Below are 13903 nucleotides of genomic sequence, written 5' to 3'. Positions count from 1 at the left end.
CCATCCTTGAATTCCTGAAAATGAGTCCTGTTTGGCTATGCTTAAACAGAATATAGTAAAACCACTTTAACTGGTTATAAGATAGCATTTCGAGATATTTCAGGATTCCTGAAGAAATTTCATTCTGGAGAATTTTCTTCCTTACTCCCTCTAGTGGGTAGATGGTGTGTATTTTTGTTTCCTTGGGAAAGGAGAGACCATATCAAGCTCTCTCAAGTGCTACTGTTTAGACTCAGAATGTATGGCTGGTAGTTGTGCTAAGGTCAGTCCAGAGTCAGTCCAGTGTGATACCTTCTTCCTGTTGAGGCCCTAACACATACAACAGGCTCTTGCCTTTTTGGTATTCTACATGTCTAAACCAGTGACTGTGACTCAAAAAATCAGGGATTATATTTAATTTATAGTAATTCTTCTGGTTATTAAAATAACACAGATCTAACAAGTGGAATGGAAAGTGGTGAGCTCAGGTTATCCCTCCCTCTCTCTTTGTCTTTAGAAGCATTTATTGAGCATTACAATATGTCATATATTTATAGGCTTTAACATTGCAGGATAAAATATTACATGCATAAACCATATTATACCATTAGTAACAAATATTTGCTTACTTCAATTTAATAAACACTTATTCAGTATTTACAGAGTACAGGATATTATACTGCATGATACTTAGAATACAAAATGCTATGATGTACTCTTAAGGAACTCAAGATCTCTGGATACATCATTAGAAAGATGCATAGATGACTGTTTTATGACACAGAAACATAAAGAAAAGAAAAGAAAAAAATGTTTATGTGTTTTATGACACATAAACATAAAACATCTCATAAGAGATGAAAGGACTGGACCATGCCAGATGGAGGGAACAATGCCAAGAAAGAAATAGAGGTTGGAGAGCAGGGGACATGTGTTGCAAGTAGCCAGTTGTTCAGTTTGTCTAAAGCAGTATTTTCTAAATCAAGACTCCTCTGGAGTCATGAGATTAATTAAATGTCATGAGCAACTTTTGAAAAACAAATTGATTAGACCGGAAACCTCTTAGAATGCATTGTGTTTAGTAAAGGTAATGTTTCTGAGAAATATGTACATATAAATGTGCACACAAGTATCTATGTGTGTACTAGGTCTCATTGTCAAGTGTGTTTATTGTGGGTGATGGCCAAAAATGTCTGAAAAAGCAGACAGAGGTCAGCAAACTTTTTCTGTAAAGGGTTGGATAATAAATACTTTGGGTTTTGCAGACCAAGAGAATATGTACTGTCTCCTTCACACTCAGCTCTGCCACTGTAGCACAAATGCAGCCATAGATAATATGTCAGTGAATGAGAATGGCAGTGTTTGAATAAAAATTTATTTTTATTTTTAAAAATATTGATTGTTTAATTGATATATGAGAGACACACACAGAGAGAGGCAGAGACATGGGCATAGGGAGGAGCAGGCTCCCAGATGGGAGCCTGATGTGGGACTCAATCCCAGGACCCTGGGATTATGACCTGAGCCAAAGGCAGATGCTTAACCACGGAGCCACCCAGGAGTCCCTCAATAAAAATTTATTTACAAAAATAAACCTAAGTCCAAATTTGGTCCATGGGCCAAAGTTTACTAACATATAGGGTAAGTTAGAGGAGGGATTATCAAGAAGCAGTGCCAGAGATATAAGTGAGCAGGGGACAGTTTGTGAAGCCCTTCACCTGTCTAGCTTTGACATGGGTATATGATTCACGGGGACCTAGGGGACCATAGTCTGCACTGGAGGGAGGTCTGCTCGCAAACACCTTTCAGCAAACTTTGCTCTCAGACAGTGATGCTAATGGCAACTTGTAGGTTGGCCTAGGTGGAAATTTTAAGTCTCACCATTTTTACTTGTTTATCATTTTCCTTTAAAGGAGTACCAGGTAATGTCTTTCACTGTTCTTCTGGTTCAGGTAACATTTGCTTTATTAGCCTGATTTGACAGATGAAGCTCCTGAGCCCAAGAAGTAGTTGAGTGACTCACGCAGGGCCTCACGGCTTAGCAAAGGTCCCCACTTGAATTACCTTACCATTGAACTTAAAGACTGGTCTCCTGCCTTACACTGTGTGCTGTTTTTCCACCATGCTGATCATCAGTCTTTTCCAATGAAAGAAGTGATTAACTCCATCTTTCAGACATTCAATAGTAAGGGACTGTTAGAAGGCCAGCAAAGCTGGACCACTCAGTCTTGCAAAGAGAAAAGTAGCTTCATCCTGCTCTTATTCTGGGCTTTAGTGCCAGTTCCTGAGTAGTGCTGAGCTGGTGTGTCAGAATCGCCTGGGAAACTTGCTAAAAATATACATGTTTTCTATCCTATCCTTACTTGGAATCTCTGGAAGGGCCCAGCCTGAAAAATCTGCATTTTATATAAGGATTGTGTGATTTTTTTAAAAAAAAATTTATTTATTTATTTATTTATTTATTTATTTATTTATTTATTTATTTATTTATTTGAGAGAAAGTGTGAGCAAGCACAAAAAGGGGCAGAGGGAGAGGGAGAGAGAAACTTTAGCAGACTCCTCACTGAGCTTGGAGCCCCATGCAGGGCTTGATCTCATGACTCAGATCACAACCCAAGCCAAAACCAAGATTCAGACACTCAACCGATTGTGCTACCCAGGGTCCCCCTGTGTGATTTTGATGTGCATTCAGAAGTAGGAAATATTGCTCTGGTGAAAACCAGGTATTTTTTTTTTTATATTCATTTTTTTTTATTGGTGTTCAATTTACTAACATACAGTATAACACCCAGTGCCCGTCACCCATTCACTCCCACCCCCCGCCCTCCTCCCCTTCTACCACCCCTAGTTCGTTTCCCAGAGTTAGCAGTCTTTACGTTCTGTCTCCCTTTCTGATATTTCCCACACATTTCTTCTCCCTTCCCTTATTTTCCCTTTCACTATTATTTATATTCCCCAAATGAATGAGAACATATAATGTTTGTCCTTCTCCGACTGACTTACTTCACTCAGCATAATACCCTCCAGTTCCATCCACGTTGAAGCAAATGGTGGGTATTTGTCATTTCTAATTTTTTTTCATTGAGAGTGGTAGAGAGGGGCACCTGGGCTCAGTGGTTGAGTGTCTGCCTTTGGCTCAGGGTGTGATCCTGGGGTCCTGGGATCAAGTCCCACATTGGGCTCCCTGCAGGGAGCCTTCTTCTCCATCTGTCCGTGTCTCTGCCTCTCTCTGTGTGTCTCTCATGAATAAATAGATAAAATCTTTAAGAAATAAAAAAAAAAAAAAGAAAGTGGTAAAGAGAGTATCCTTGAGGTGCCATGGGATATGGTATGGGAAGTCCAGAGGCCTAGAAACGTGAGGCTGATGAGTATGTACAAAATTCTTAACTGCCAGCTTCAAGGTCAAGCCTCATGACCTCTGTGACCCCCAGTTCCAATCTGTAAAAGTCAGCTGATTATAGGAGCTCCCTATCTATCTTGAAATATGATTTTCAGAGGCAAGTGAGCTCACTAAGGGAAGAGAAAGTGGAAAGGACAGATAGGAAGGTTTTAGATCTGAAACTGGGGAAGTGCTCCTAAAATGTACCCAAGCTTCTTGAGTGGAGGCCTTTTCCCGCATCCCTAGGGCATGAAGCTGTGTACCAACTAGGAATGCATTGTTGAGTGCCAAGAAAGCTTGAAAATATGGATCTGACTCAGGCCTAAAAATGTCAAGCTTTTTTTCCAAGACAGGCAAGATATATCCTGAGTGGAAGTTTCCCTTGCCAGCTTCTTGAGCTCCTAGAACTTTCCAAGGTAATAAGCCAGTTATAGGATCAGAGTTCAGACTTCTCTCCTAGGAAAGGTTCAGATCCTGAACAATAGGAAACCTGTATTTATGGTTCTGTCAAAGAACCAAAATCACTTAAGAAGCCAGATCATCTTTTGTGCTAGGACCAGGTATTCACCTACTTCCTGGGAAGAGCCTTGGAAAACTACCTTACAGAGAGAAAGAAGAAGGTTTTATAAATTCTCAGATATAAAAAGAAGAAAACTGGTCATCTAAATGGCATTCTGGCTACTTTTCTAAGGTTCCAAATTTGAAGGGATCTGGACTTGTTCCCATACACAAAAGAGGATATATGAAACAGCTAAACCTTAGATCTATAAACCAAAAATGTTGAAGTTCCTTTTTTGGGGGGGGTGGGGGGGAGGCAGTTTGACATTGGTGGATGACGCTCTTCTGGTTTCCATTATTGACATCAGTTTTCTAAGTCATACCATTTTGGGACTGTATGAATTGTCACAGCCCAAAGAGTCTTCCTTTACAGGCAACACTGAAGAATTGGTGTGTTTGTGAAAGCCTGGATGAACTCTAAGCTTGACCATCACCTTGAGTATTACTATTACTTTTATCACGTATTCTTAAAAAGCTCATGTTAATAGCCATACAAATGTGTTGAATAAAATCAAGCAACATGACAAGAAAGTACTCCCTGCTGAGTTTTTCACAATAATAATCTCTTTGAATGAGTACTTAGTATGTGCCAGGGCATTGCTAAACCTTCTGTATATGTCCATCTCTCTCTGAAGATTTGGAATTGAATCCACGTCTCCTGGCACCAACATGACTTGTCCATCATTGTCACACCAACTTTTTCCACTGTCAACTTTGGAGCACAGCCTGGTACTCTTGAAGCTGGCTATTTTTACATCTGCCCAGTCTCTAGTACAAAAGGGAGAGACCAAGTGTATGCATGCATTCCATGTCACAAGAAATTTCAAATTTTTGAGATTGGTTAGATCTTTCTGCTTGCTGTGCAGAAATCATCAATGCCCTGAGGACAAGAGCCATGACTATTTTGTTCAGCTTTGTTTCTTTGATATATGGCAGGTCTTGAGTAACTATTTGCTGGATAGATGGAAGGAGAGAGGGAGGGATGGTAGAATGGAGGTAAGTTAAGGTAGAAGAGGAAATGAAGGAAGGCTGGAAAGATGGAAAGTGGATGGATAGAAGGAAAGTAAGGAAGAAACAAAGAATTTCCATTTTGCTATTTCTTCTTTGCATTATTAGTAGTTATATTTTTGGCATTTTTGAGTCGATATATTTCTGGAGATCTGGATATTTCTATCCCAGGATTTGGGAGGATTTATAAAGACAAACCCACCCACACAAATATAGACCAATTGGAAGGGAGTGAGGAGGGATGTTATGAATTATAGTAAAATCAGAGTTACATAAAATTTAAACTAAAGTTTTAATATTTTCAGTCATCATGCAGTTACTAGCTCAAACTAATAGCTAACAAAAAAAAATTAATAGCTGACAAAGTTGGGGCACCTGAGTGGTTCAGTGGTTGAGCATCTGACTTTGGCTCAGGTCACAATCCTGGGGTCCTGGGATCCAGTCCCGCATCAGGCTCCCCACAGGAGGCCTGCTTCTCCCTCTGCCTATGTCTCTGCCTGTCTCTCTGTGTATCTCTCATGAATAAATAGATAAAATATTAAAAAAATAGCTAACAAAGTGCTTCTAGGAAGATTCCTTCCCAAAGTCTGTGTTAATGAGCAGATTTTAAATTTTAAGTACTGTTAAGGATTTGTAATTTGTTTTATTTACCTGTTCATTTCCTGTGTGTGTAGTTTCTGACAATTACCTGTAAAGAGCCACATGTTCAATAGTGGGCCAGGTTCTAGCTTTAGGGATCTTTTGTGTGTACTAAATTCGTACAGCCTTCAACATAGGCATTCTCTGCTGTATAGTCTTATGTTTTATATTATTGACTTATTCTCCAGTTGCTTTATGAAAGGACATTTTATTTCCCCTAATAGTTATATAATTTATAACATTTTTCACAGCCATGCTTTTTCCTTTGTTTATATTTTACATGTGACCCACGTACCTCCTAACTCAAGATTGGGTTCACAGGACTGCTGTTGAGCAAATATTGAATAGATTTAACTGTCCCTTTTTTATATAATGATTTCACTAAATATTGTATATTTTTAAAAAGATGAAATAAAGGAAAACTTTAGCCAATTCCCTATCTAGATGATCACTAACTCTACATTTGTTCTCTAGGGCAGAGAAAGAGGCCCATGGACATGTGAATTGCAGATTATTGAGGTTCTATCACATTTCTTTCTCCTATTCATGGCCAATTTGTGTAAATTTGTCTGGGTAGCAGATGTGATGTGAGAAGGCTGTGGTGACAGCATTATCAGTGCTGGGAGAGCAGTTTCTCTGCCCAGCTAGTTGAGACAGGCTATGTGCACATGTGCAATTCAATCTAGGCTAGGCCAGAGTGCAGAGGTGCCATGATTGGCATCCCCAAGAGCCTCCTCATAAAGTCTGAAAACTGAGATTCCCTTCTGGGCCCTCCACAAACTATCTTATCCCTGTGCTGGAAAAACAGAGCTCCACCTAGAGTGGGAAGAATGTCTCCAGCACATAAAATCCTTTTCTTGGGGCCTCCTCAGTTTTAGTTGCACTGACCCTTCAATTCATCCTCCAAGCTGTTGAAAAGTGGTGAGAGAGGGTGCGTGTGATGCCTGAGTCTGCAGAGTGGGCCTCGGAGGCTGTGTCCATGCTTAAACGAGGGCACTTTGAGACCGAGAATCCTGGGAAATCCTGGTACTTAGCCACAGATGAAGGATCACAGACAGACTCCAAGTTTCTTTGTCCACAAGGTCTACAAAGGACTTCTTACAAGGGGGCCCATCCGTTGGCATTTAAGATGCAATTCTTAGACTTGTGTTTGGAGGCTTCCCCAACTGCTATCTCCTAGTTACTAGGTAACCCCACGGAAACAAAGTGTAATGACTCTGGAGTGACAGGTCCTCACTCACCTGGAGTGATATGGTGCCAACCTTAAATCCACTGGAGAGATTTCTGGTTCAACTTATGACCTGTCAAGGAGCAGTTCTCAGGGAGTCATGTTGTTTTCATCAGCGCCGGTGACAAAAAAACAGGTGGGATGTATGAGTTAGGAGGTCCCATTGTCCCTTACCTTCCAGTGCTGGTGTGCTCATGTGAGGGAGTTGTGTCAGCTGGCTGGCCACCATATTGTTTACACTTTCACCTTGTCCGGATGAATGGCTTGATTGCCCTGGGGGCACATGTTAATGAAATATTGCTGGTATGTATGATTTATTGAGCACCTCCCAAGTGATAGATACCCCTCCTATATATTATTCCATGGAGACTTCTCAACAGTGAAGTAAGGACCATTATGGTCTTTCATTTTCCAGAAAAGCTTACTGAGGCTTAGGGAAGAAGATCAAGCCAATGATCAAGGTAACAAAGTCAGGATTCAAGCCCAATCTCACTGGCTCCACAGACCCTGCTACCCCTGTTTGAAGACAGGCAGAGGGATCATTTACTCCCCTGAGGTTATTCTTTTAGATGGGAATGGGATGAATACCGAGGAACTTGGGAGAATGGTGTCATGTGAACAGCACAATCCTAGGACTTGACAAGCCTAGCTCCAACCTTGACCTCCTCTATATGTGGTTGAGCCACCTTAGATTGTTTAACTTTTCTGGACCTCAGTTTCCTCATTTATAACATGAGTGTTCAGTCAGATGATCTGTCACTTTTTTTTCCCAATATAACCTTCCAGGTTGCTTCTAGTTAGCTAGCTACTTTTAGTGAGAAGTGAATCTGATGAATTAGATCTAGCTACATACTAGAGTTTCACTCAGTCATTGATTTGTTCATTCAGCGGATATTTATCGGATGCCTTCTATGAGCCAGGGCAAGGAGAGAATGATGAATAATTTCAGACACAGTCTTTTCCCTCATGGAGCTTATTGAGTATTGCCATGGTTAGGGTATTAGTCAAATGCCCTGCAGTATATTTGTGTCAAAGACTGTCATTGTTGTCATCACCACCACCACCACCACCATCATCATCATCATCCAATTTATTGCCACATAGTATTAGTCATTGGGATCTATGTTGGCCACAGCACAAGATGAGCTATACTGGTCAGTTACTGCCATCCTACATTTTTGAGCGGACAGCTGGCCTGTTACTGGATATACATATCCTGGCCTGCTTATATACAGAATTATTTTGTTCTCCACCTGGTGAAAATTTTAGAGCATTTGTTTTTTGAAAGCATTTATTTTTTAAGCATTGGAAAGTGATATTTTTCCATGAGACTTGCTTTTGGGCAAGATTTAAAAAGCTGAAAGTAAGCGATTTGAGACATGAAGAAAAGCAAAACCCCAAAACCAACCCATCACAATTCAACAGCAGGTTTTCAAATCTCAGATTCACCTTTAGGCAGTGTCTCCCAATTTTCCCTTATAACTCCACTATTTAAAAAAAAAAAAAAAGACAAATCCTTGTCTTGAGTGGCTGAAAAGAGGATGGGAAGAATTTCATGGCAAACTAGTGGAAACTTTGTTTGTAAATGGGAAGGATGAATTGATCTGAGAAAAGAAGCAAAGGGAAATTGGCAACTTTTCCTGACTGTGTGAGAAGGAGGAAGTGCACATTCATGACCCACATCCTCAGGATGGTTGCCTGAGTTTGGCCACATGGGGTGTTTTCTCTGGCGTACTGCAGCCCTGAGAACCACCATCGTACCTGGGCTTGCTGATTGTAGCGAAGTCCATCAGTGTCAGAGTCAAACTGCACAGGGTTGGCCACTAGTTGCTGTGTGACCTCATACAAATGGTCTAACTACCATCTCTTATTTGTATAAAAGGAGTTATGCAGTTGTGAAAATTGGATGATAGATGTGTGAGATACTTAGTAGTGTCTGGTGCCTTGCTGCTATTCCATTTTGGAATTTATCGTGCTTCATAATCCTCCTTCAAGAGCAAGGGCATATACCTCCTGTCATTTATGATTCCGGGAACGGTGCATGTACTGAACCTGCACAAATCCTAAAAACCATCAGGGACCTATTTAAGTGAGTGGCCCTTCTTAGGAGATGACCACCCATCCTGGCGTGCCTGGGACTGAGAGGTTTTCTGGGGAGTGGGACATTTACTGCTATAAAAGATCTTGGGCAAACTGGGACGAGTTGGTTACCCCAAAATTGGCAAAACCCTCACATGTTTTCCAGACAAAAAGGGCAGGGAGAAACGAAAATCCCTGACATGCTTCAGCAAGAGCCACCCACCCGAGCAAGGCCTGTGGTACCCGCCAAACTACAGACCAGTGGTCACTTTCATTTAGGACCAAATTTGAACAAATAGAGGAAGAGGCCTAATCCACTACCCCTAAGCAATCTGCCCCTAACATGGTCCTATTTTGACTATTCTTCTCCTAAAATAGTGGCTCTCAATCCCAGCCACCCATGAGAATCACTTGAGGAACTTTAAAAAAAATACTGATGCCTGGGTCCCATTGCCAAAAATTCTCATTTTAGTGGTCAGGAACGACGCCTGTGCATTGGTACTTGGTTTTTTTTTTTTTTTTTTAAGTTCGTTAGGTGATTCTAATTTGCAGCCTGGATTAAGAATCATAACAGCCGTTTTAGCTTGGGGCCTGCAGCAAATTGCAAATGATATCTATTTTCCTAATTGACAAGTTTGGACGTTCCTGATCTGAGTCTCAGCTGAGATGACTTAATCTGTTAGGAACTTGTGTGACGTTTTATTGAGTTGATTTGCCTATGCTGGGATTTCCATTCAAAGACAATCCCTTTAAGACTGAGTATGCTCTTTAGTTCCCCCTTGTCTTTCATGAAGCCACTAGTCTTACTGGTGTCTGCCTACCTGAAAGTAGTAGTATGGTTTTAAAATGAGAAAATTCAAAGTTGAATTTGAGTGGAGTGGAGGAGAGGATAGGGATATTTCTGATGAGAAAAAAATAGACCTGAGTGCCCTCTTTCTAGTATCTGGGTGGGGATGGCAACTTCTCCAATCTTTGGGCTGGGCTGGCCTGGATGGAGGAAGGCAAGGAGAGTGGTACTTCTGAGCTTTGGGAATATGGCTAAAAGCTCCTGGTGAGGTCCTCAACCAGGTGGCCAGGTTTCCAGAGGAACAAGCTTCAAAAATTGTACTGGTATTACTCAGTGCTAAAAATAAATAAGCTATCAAGCCATGAAAATTCATGGAAGAAACTCGAATGCGTATTACTAAGTGAAAGATGCCAGACTGCAAAGGCTCCATACTGTGTGAGTCCAACTATATAATAATTTGGAAAAGGCATAACTATGAAGATGGAAAAAGTAGAGTAGTTTGTCATGTTTGTCAAAATCATTGCATGTACACCAAGAGCGAACCCTAGCATAAACTATGGACTTCAGGAATTAATCATGCGTCAGTGTAGGTTCAGCAGTTATAACAAATGTCCCACTCCAGTGGGGAATGTTGATGGTGGGGGAAGTTGTATTTGTGTGACGACACGGAGTATCAGGGACTCCCCATACTTTTCATTCCATTTTTCTGTGAAGCTAAAGGTAGGCTACAAAATAAGCTTCCCCCAAGGCCAAAGTTGACAGTTCAGCTGCACATCTTCTTCCTTTTCTCACCTTTTGTTAGTTACTAAAACCTTACAGGACATTCCTGATCCTAATCGCAAGTCCTGTGAGACCCACAAGGATGGGGGTCATATTCAGTCTCTATGCTCTAAAAAGCTATTACTCAGTGGAAGAAATGAGATGATTGATAGATTCAAAGTTCATCACCTGTTTATAAGTGGTAGCGATCCTTTTAATATCCCAACTAGCTCTTTGATAAATGGAATTGAATGGCCTCAAATGGGAACTTCTACCCACCACTGAAAACTTTTTGTCTTTTTTTTAAAGATTTTATTTATTTATTCATGAGAGACAGAGAGAGAGAGAGAGACAAAGAGAGAGAGAGAGAGAGAGAGGCAGAGACACAGGCAGAGGGAGAAGCAGGCTCCATGCAGGGAGCCCGATGCAGGACTCGATCCCAGGTCTCCAGGATCACGCTCTGGGCTGAAGGCAGGTACTAAACCGCTGAGCCACCCAAGGATCTCCAACTTTTTGTCTTATAGTGAAAAAATACATGTGTCTTCTGGAAATAGATCAGAAGAAGAAGAAAACTCCTGTGATTCTATCATTTCAGAGATAACTATTGGTAGTGGTTAGGTGGTCCTCCTCTTGTTCACCTGTGCACATACAGATAGACATACCTACATATATTTTGCTACAAAAACATACTGAAAATTCCTCCTTGGAAAACTGATTTATTCCATTTGTGAAAATTGGATGAGCATCTAAACAAGATTTTGGATGGATTTTCCACAATTATCCTGATGTTTAACGATTAGCCTTTATTTTTCCAATTTTCCTCTCTTCCCTTAGCTACTTCAGTCTTTATGGCTAAAAGGTTAAAAAAATAGAAGAGCTCGGACCAAAGCTGAGTGGCATTTTAAAGACTATTGATTATTACTGCCAAATTATGTTATCAAATTCTACACAATTATACTAATACTTTACTGGTACTAGGTATTCCCCTTCTCCTAACTGATCTTTGCTAATTTGGCAGTCTCTAAATATTACCCCATTTTATGAATTTTGACCACAGACTGAAGATTTGTTCATGTTTTTAATTATTAATATTTTTCTCTTGAAAATTATCCATTTGTGCCCTTCCACGATTTTCTATGGGGGTGTCTCTTTTTCTTATTGGCTCATAAAATATTTGTAAATATGAAATATATTAGCCTGTAATATATAATGTGAACATCTCTCCCCTCTGTTTTTACTCTGTTTATGGTGAGGTTTATTCATTTGATACCTTTGTGTTTTCTGCATTTCTTATTTAATTTACCTGTCACTGATATAGCATTATAGTTCATTTGCTTTAAAGAATTATTGAAAGGAAGGTTGTATCCTCCAAACTCTCTCTACAACATACTATAAGCATCTGATGGAAATGTATCTAAATGCTATATCCTCAGTGTTTCTATCCTTACCTCCAAGAGCTGTGAAGAGCACAATTCATTTTATTTATTTTTCTTTTTCTTTTTCACAATTCATTTTATTAGACCATTGGTCCTTATGAATTTTGGCAAATGTTTAACTTGTAGGCAAGTATATCCAAGCCAACTCACAAATCTACTATGAAGTTGGCTACAAATGGTTGAGATTTTTTTAAATCCTGCTAAAAGAACTTTATGTCTCTTCTACCACTGAATTATGACATCTTATCTCACAGAGTTAATAGCACCTAATGGTTCTATCTCCAGGTAATGTAATCCAGCTGGAAATGCAAGGTATGTGAAGCCCATGTTTTGAAACAAAAGAGTATTTTTCTCTAGCCAGTAAATAAAAGTGATTTTTTAGCTATAAAAGGACAAAAGGTTTTGAAATTATCCCACTGGGCAGGGTTTCCTAGACTTGTTTTTTTGGCACTTAGCCATGGAGCCAACCTAGCATCTTCCAAACTTCTTCCATTTTTGTAGCAGTGTGAAAAGTTCGCTGGATAAGATGAGAGTCACCCCATGGTGTGATGATTAATGCCTAGGGTCCTCTCAACCTAGAGGCAGCTGCAACCAGACATCTAAAAGTGTCGTCAGCAGACCATTGATCAGCATATAGGAAGAACCAAAAAACTGATCATTTTTCCTTTTAAATATCTTCACTGCCCTGTCAAGGTTGTATGTGTTTTCGTTTTCAAGGAAAAACATTTAACATTTAATACTGTCAATGTTACAAGAGGAGTAAGTGGTTCATAGCTTCACTGAGTGGTTGTCAAAAATGTTTAACTTAACGAATGTGTTATTTCATCCCATTTCCAAGGTTTAAACAGCTTTGTGACATCACATCTCCCGTTTTGATTTTCTATATGTGTTTCATAGCCCCGAAGCTGAAGAGTGCTCTTGTCCATTCTCATTGCTCTATTGCAAGAAGAGATGGTCCACCGCCTGGTCCCAGTCCCCTTTCTCATGTTAATGGTTATTGCTAGTGTCACAGGATAAAATTATATGAATAACGGAGAATAATCTGCTTTACAGTGTGCATTAAGGAATCAGCACCATGTTGGCCTATTGTGTGAATTACCAAAGAGAAGATTAACAGCAACAACAACCACTCGTGACAACCCAGTCAGTGTTCTAAATACATAATCATGTTTTATCTCTTCATCCAGACAGTGACTCTGTGGGGTAGGAGCCATCATCGTCTCTGTGTTGCTAATGAGAATGGCAAAAGTCACACAAAGGGAAGTAGTTGAGCTAGAACTTGAACATAAGCAAACTGACTCACGAGCCTGCCCTCTGAACTGGGTTAAATTGGTAGGACAACTCCACAAGATGTTGATCATATCCTCATTTTACAGATGAGAAGTCGAGGCTCAGAAAGGTTAATAACTTTGCAACAACTTCTCACACAGGTGGGAAGTAGCAGAGCTTGGTTTCAAACCCTCGTTCCAAAGCCTTCCCATGCTTTCCCATTGCACCATATTCCCCACACTGCTGCAAGTGCCTTGTATTCAGGGCCTTCTTCACTTCTAAGAGAGCTTAGAGTTGGCCAACAGACAGGTGCTTAAGTGGGCCTCCCATACTTTCTTCTGGTTCTTTTTGCACAGAAACCTACCTGTCCAGCTGGCACTCATCATTCGTTTGAATGTCACAATATAAACTGCCTCTCTTTCTATAGAGTAGCTGTAGGATTAAGTTTCCCAATTTTACCTGCATCAAGGACTTTGCAGTTGCTGTTCCTTGGCTTGGAATGCTTTGTCCCTACATCTCAGCATGGCTGACTCTCACTTGTCAGCTCAGATGTCATCATCACAGTGGAGCTGACCACGACTACCTGTATTCATTTCCTAAGGCTACCATAGCAAATTACCATAAACTGGGTGGCTTAAAACAACAGAAATTTATTCTCCCATAGTTCTAGAGGCTAGAAATCCAAAAGTAAGGTGTTGGTGGGGTCATTCTTCCTCTAAAAACTCTAGGGGAGAAGACCTACTTGCCTCTTTCAACTTCTGGTGGCTGCATACGTTCCCTGG

The 13903-nt window shown here is 40.4% G+C and overlaps 1 protein-coding gene across 1 annotated transcript in view; it reads left to right on the top strand.

The window, feature by feature from the left end:
* Nucleotides 1-13903, top strand: part of PGM5 (phosphoglucomutase 5) — a 196815-nt gene that overhangs the window by 120306 nt on the left and 62606 nt on the right. The window lies entirely within an intron of this gene.

This window comes from Canis lupus, chromosome 1, assembly GCF_048164855.1.
Source record: "Canis lupus baileyi chromosome 1, mCanLup2.hap1, whole genome shotgun sequence".
Classification (NCBI taxonomy): Eukaryota; Metazoa; Chordata; class Mammalia; order Carnivora; family Canidae; genus Canis; species Canis lupus.
Note: the sequence above shows the minus strand (reverse complement) of the source record. Positions and strands in the feature narration are given on the sequence as shown.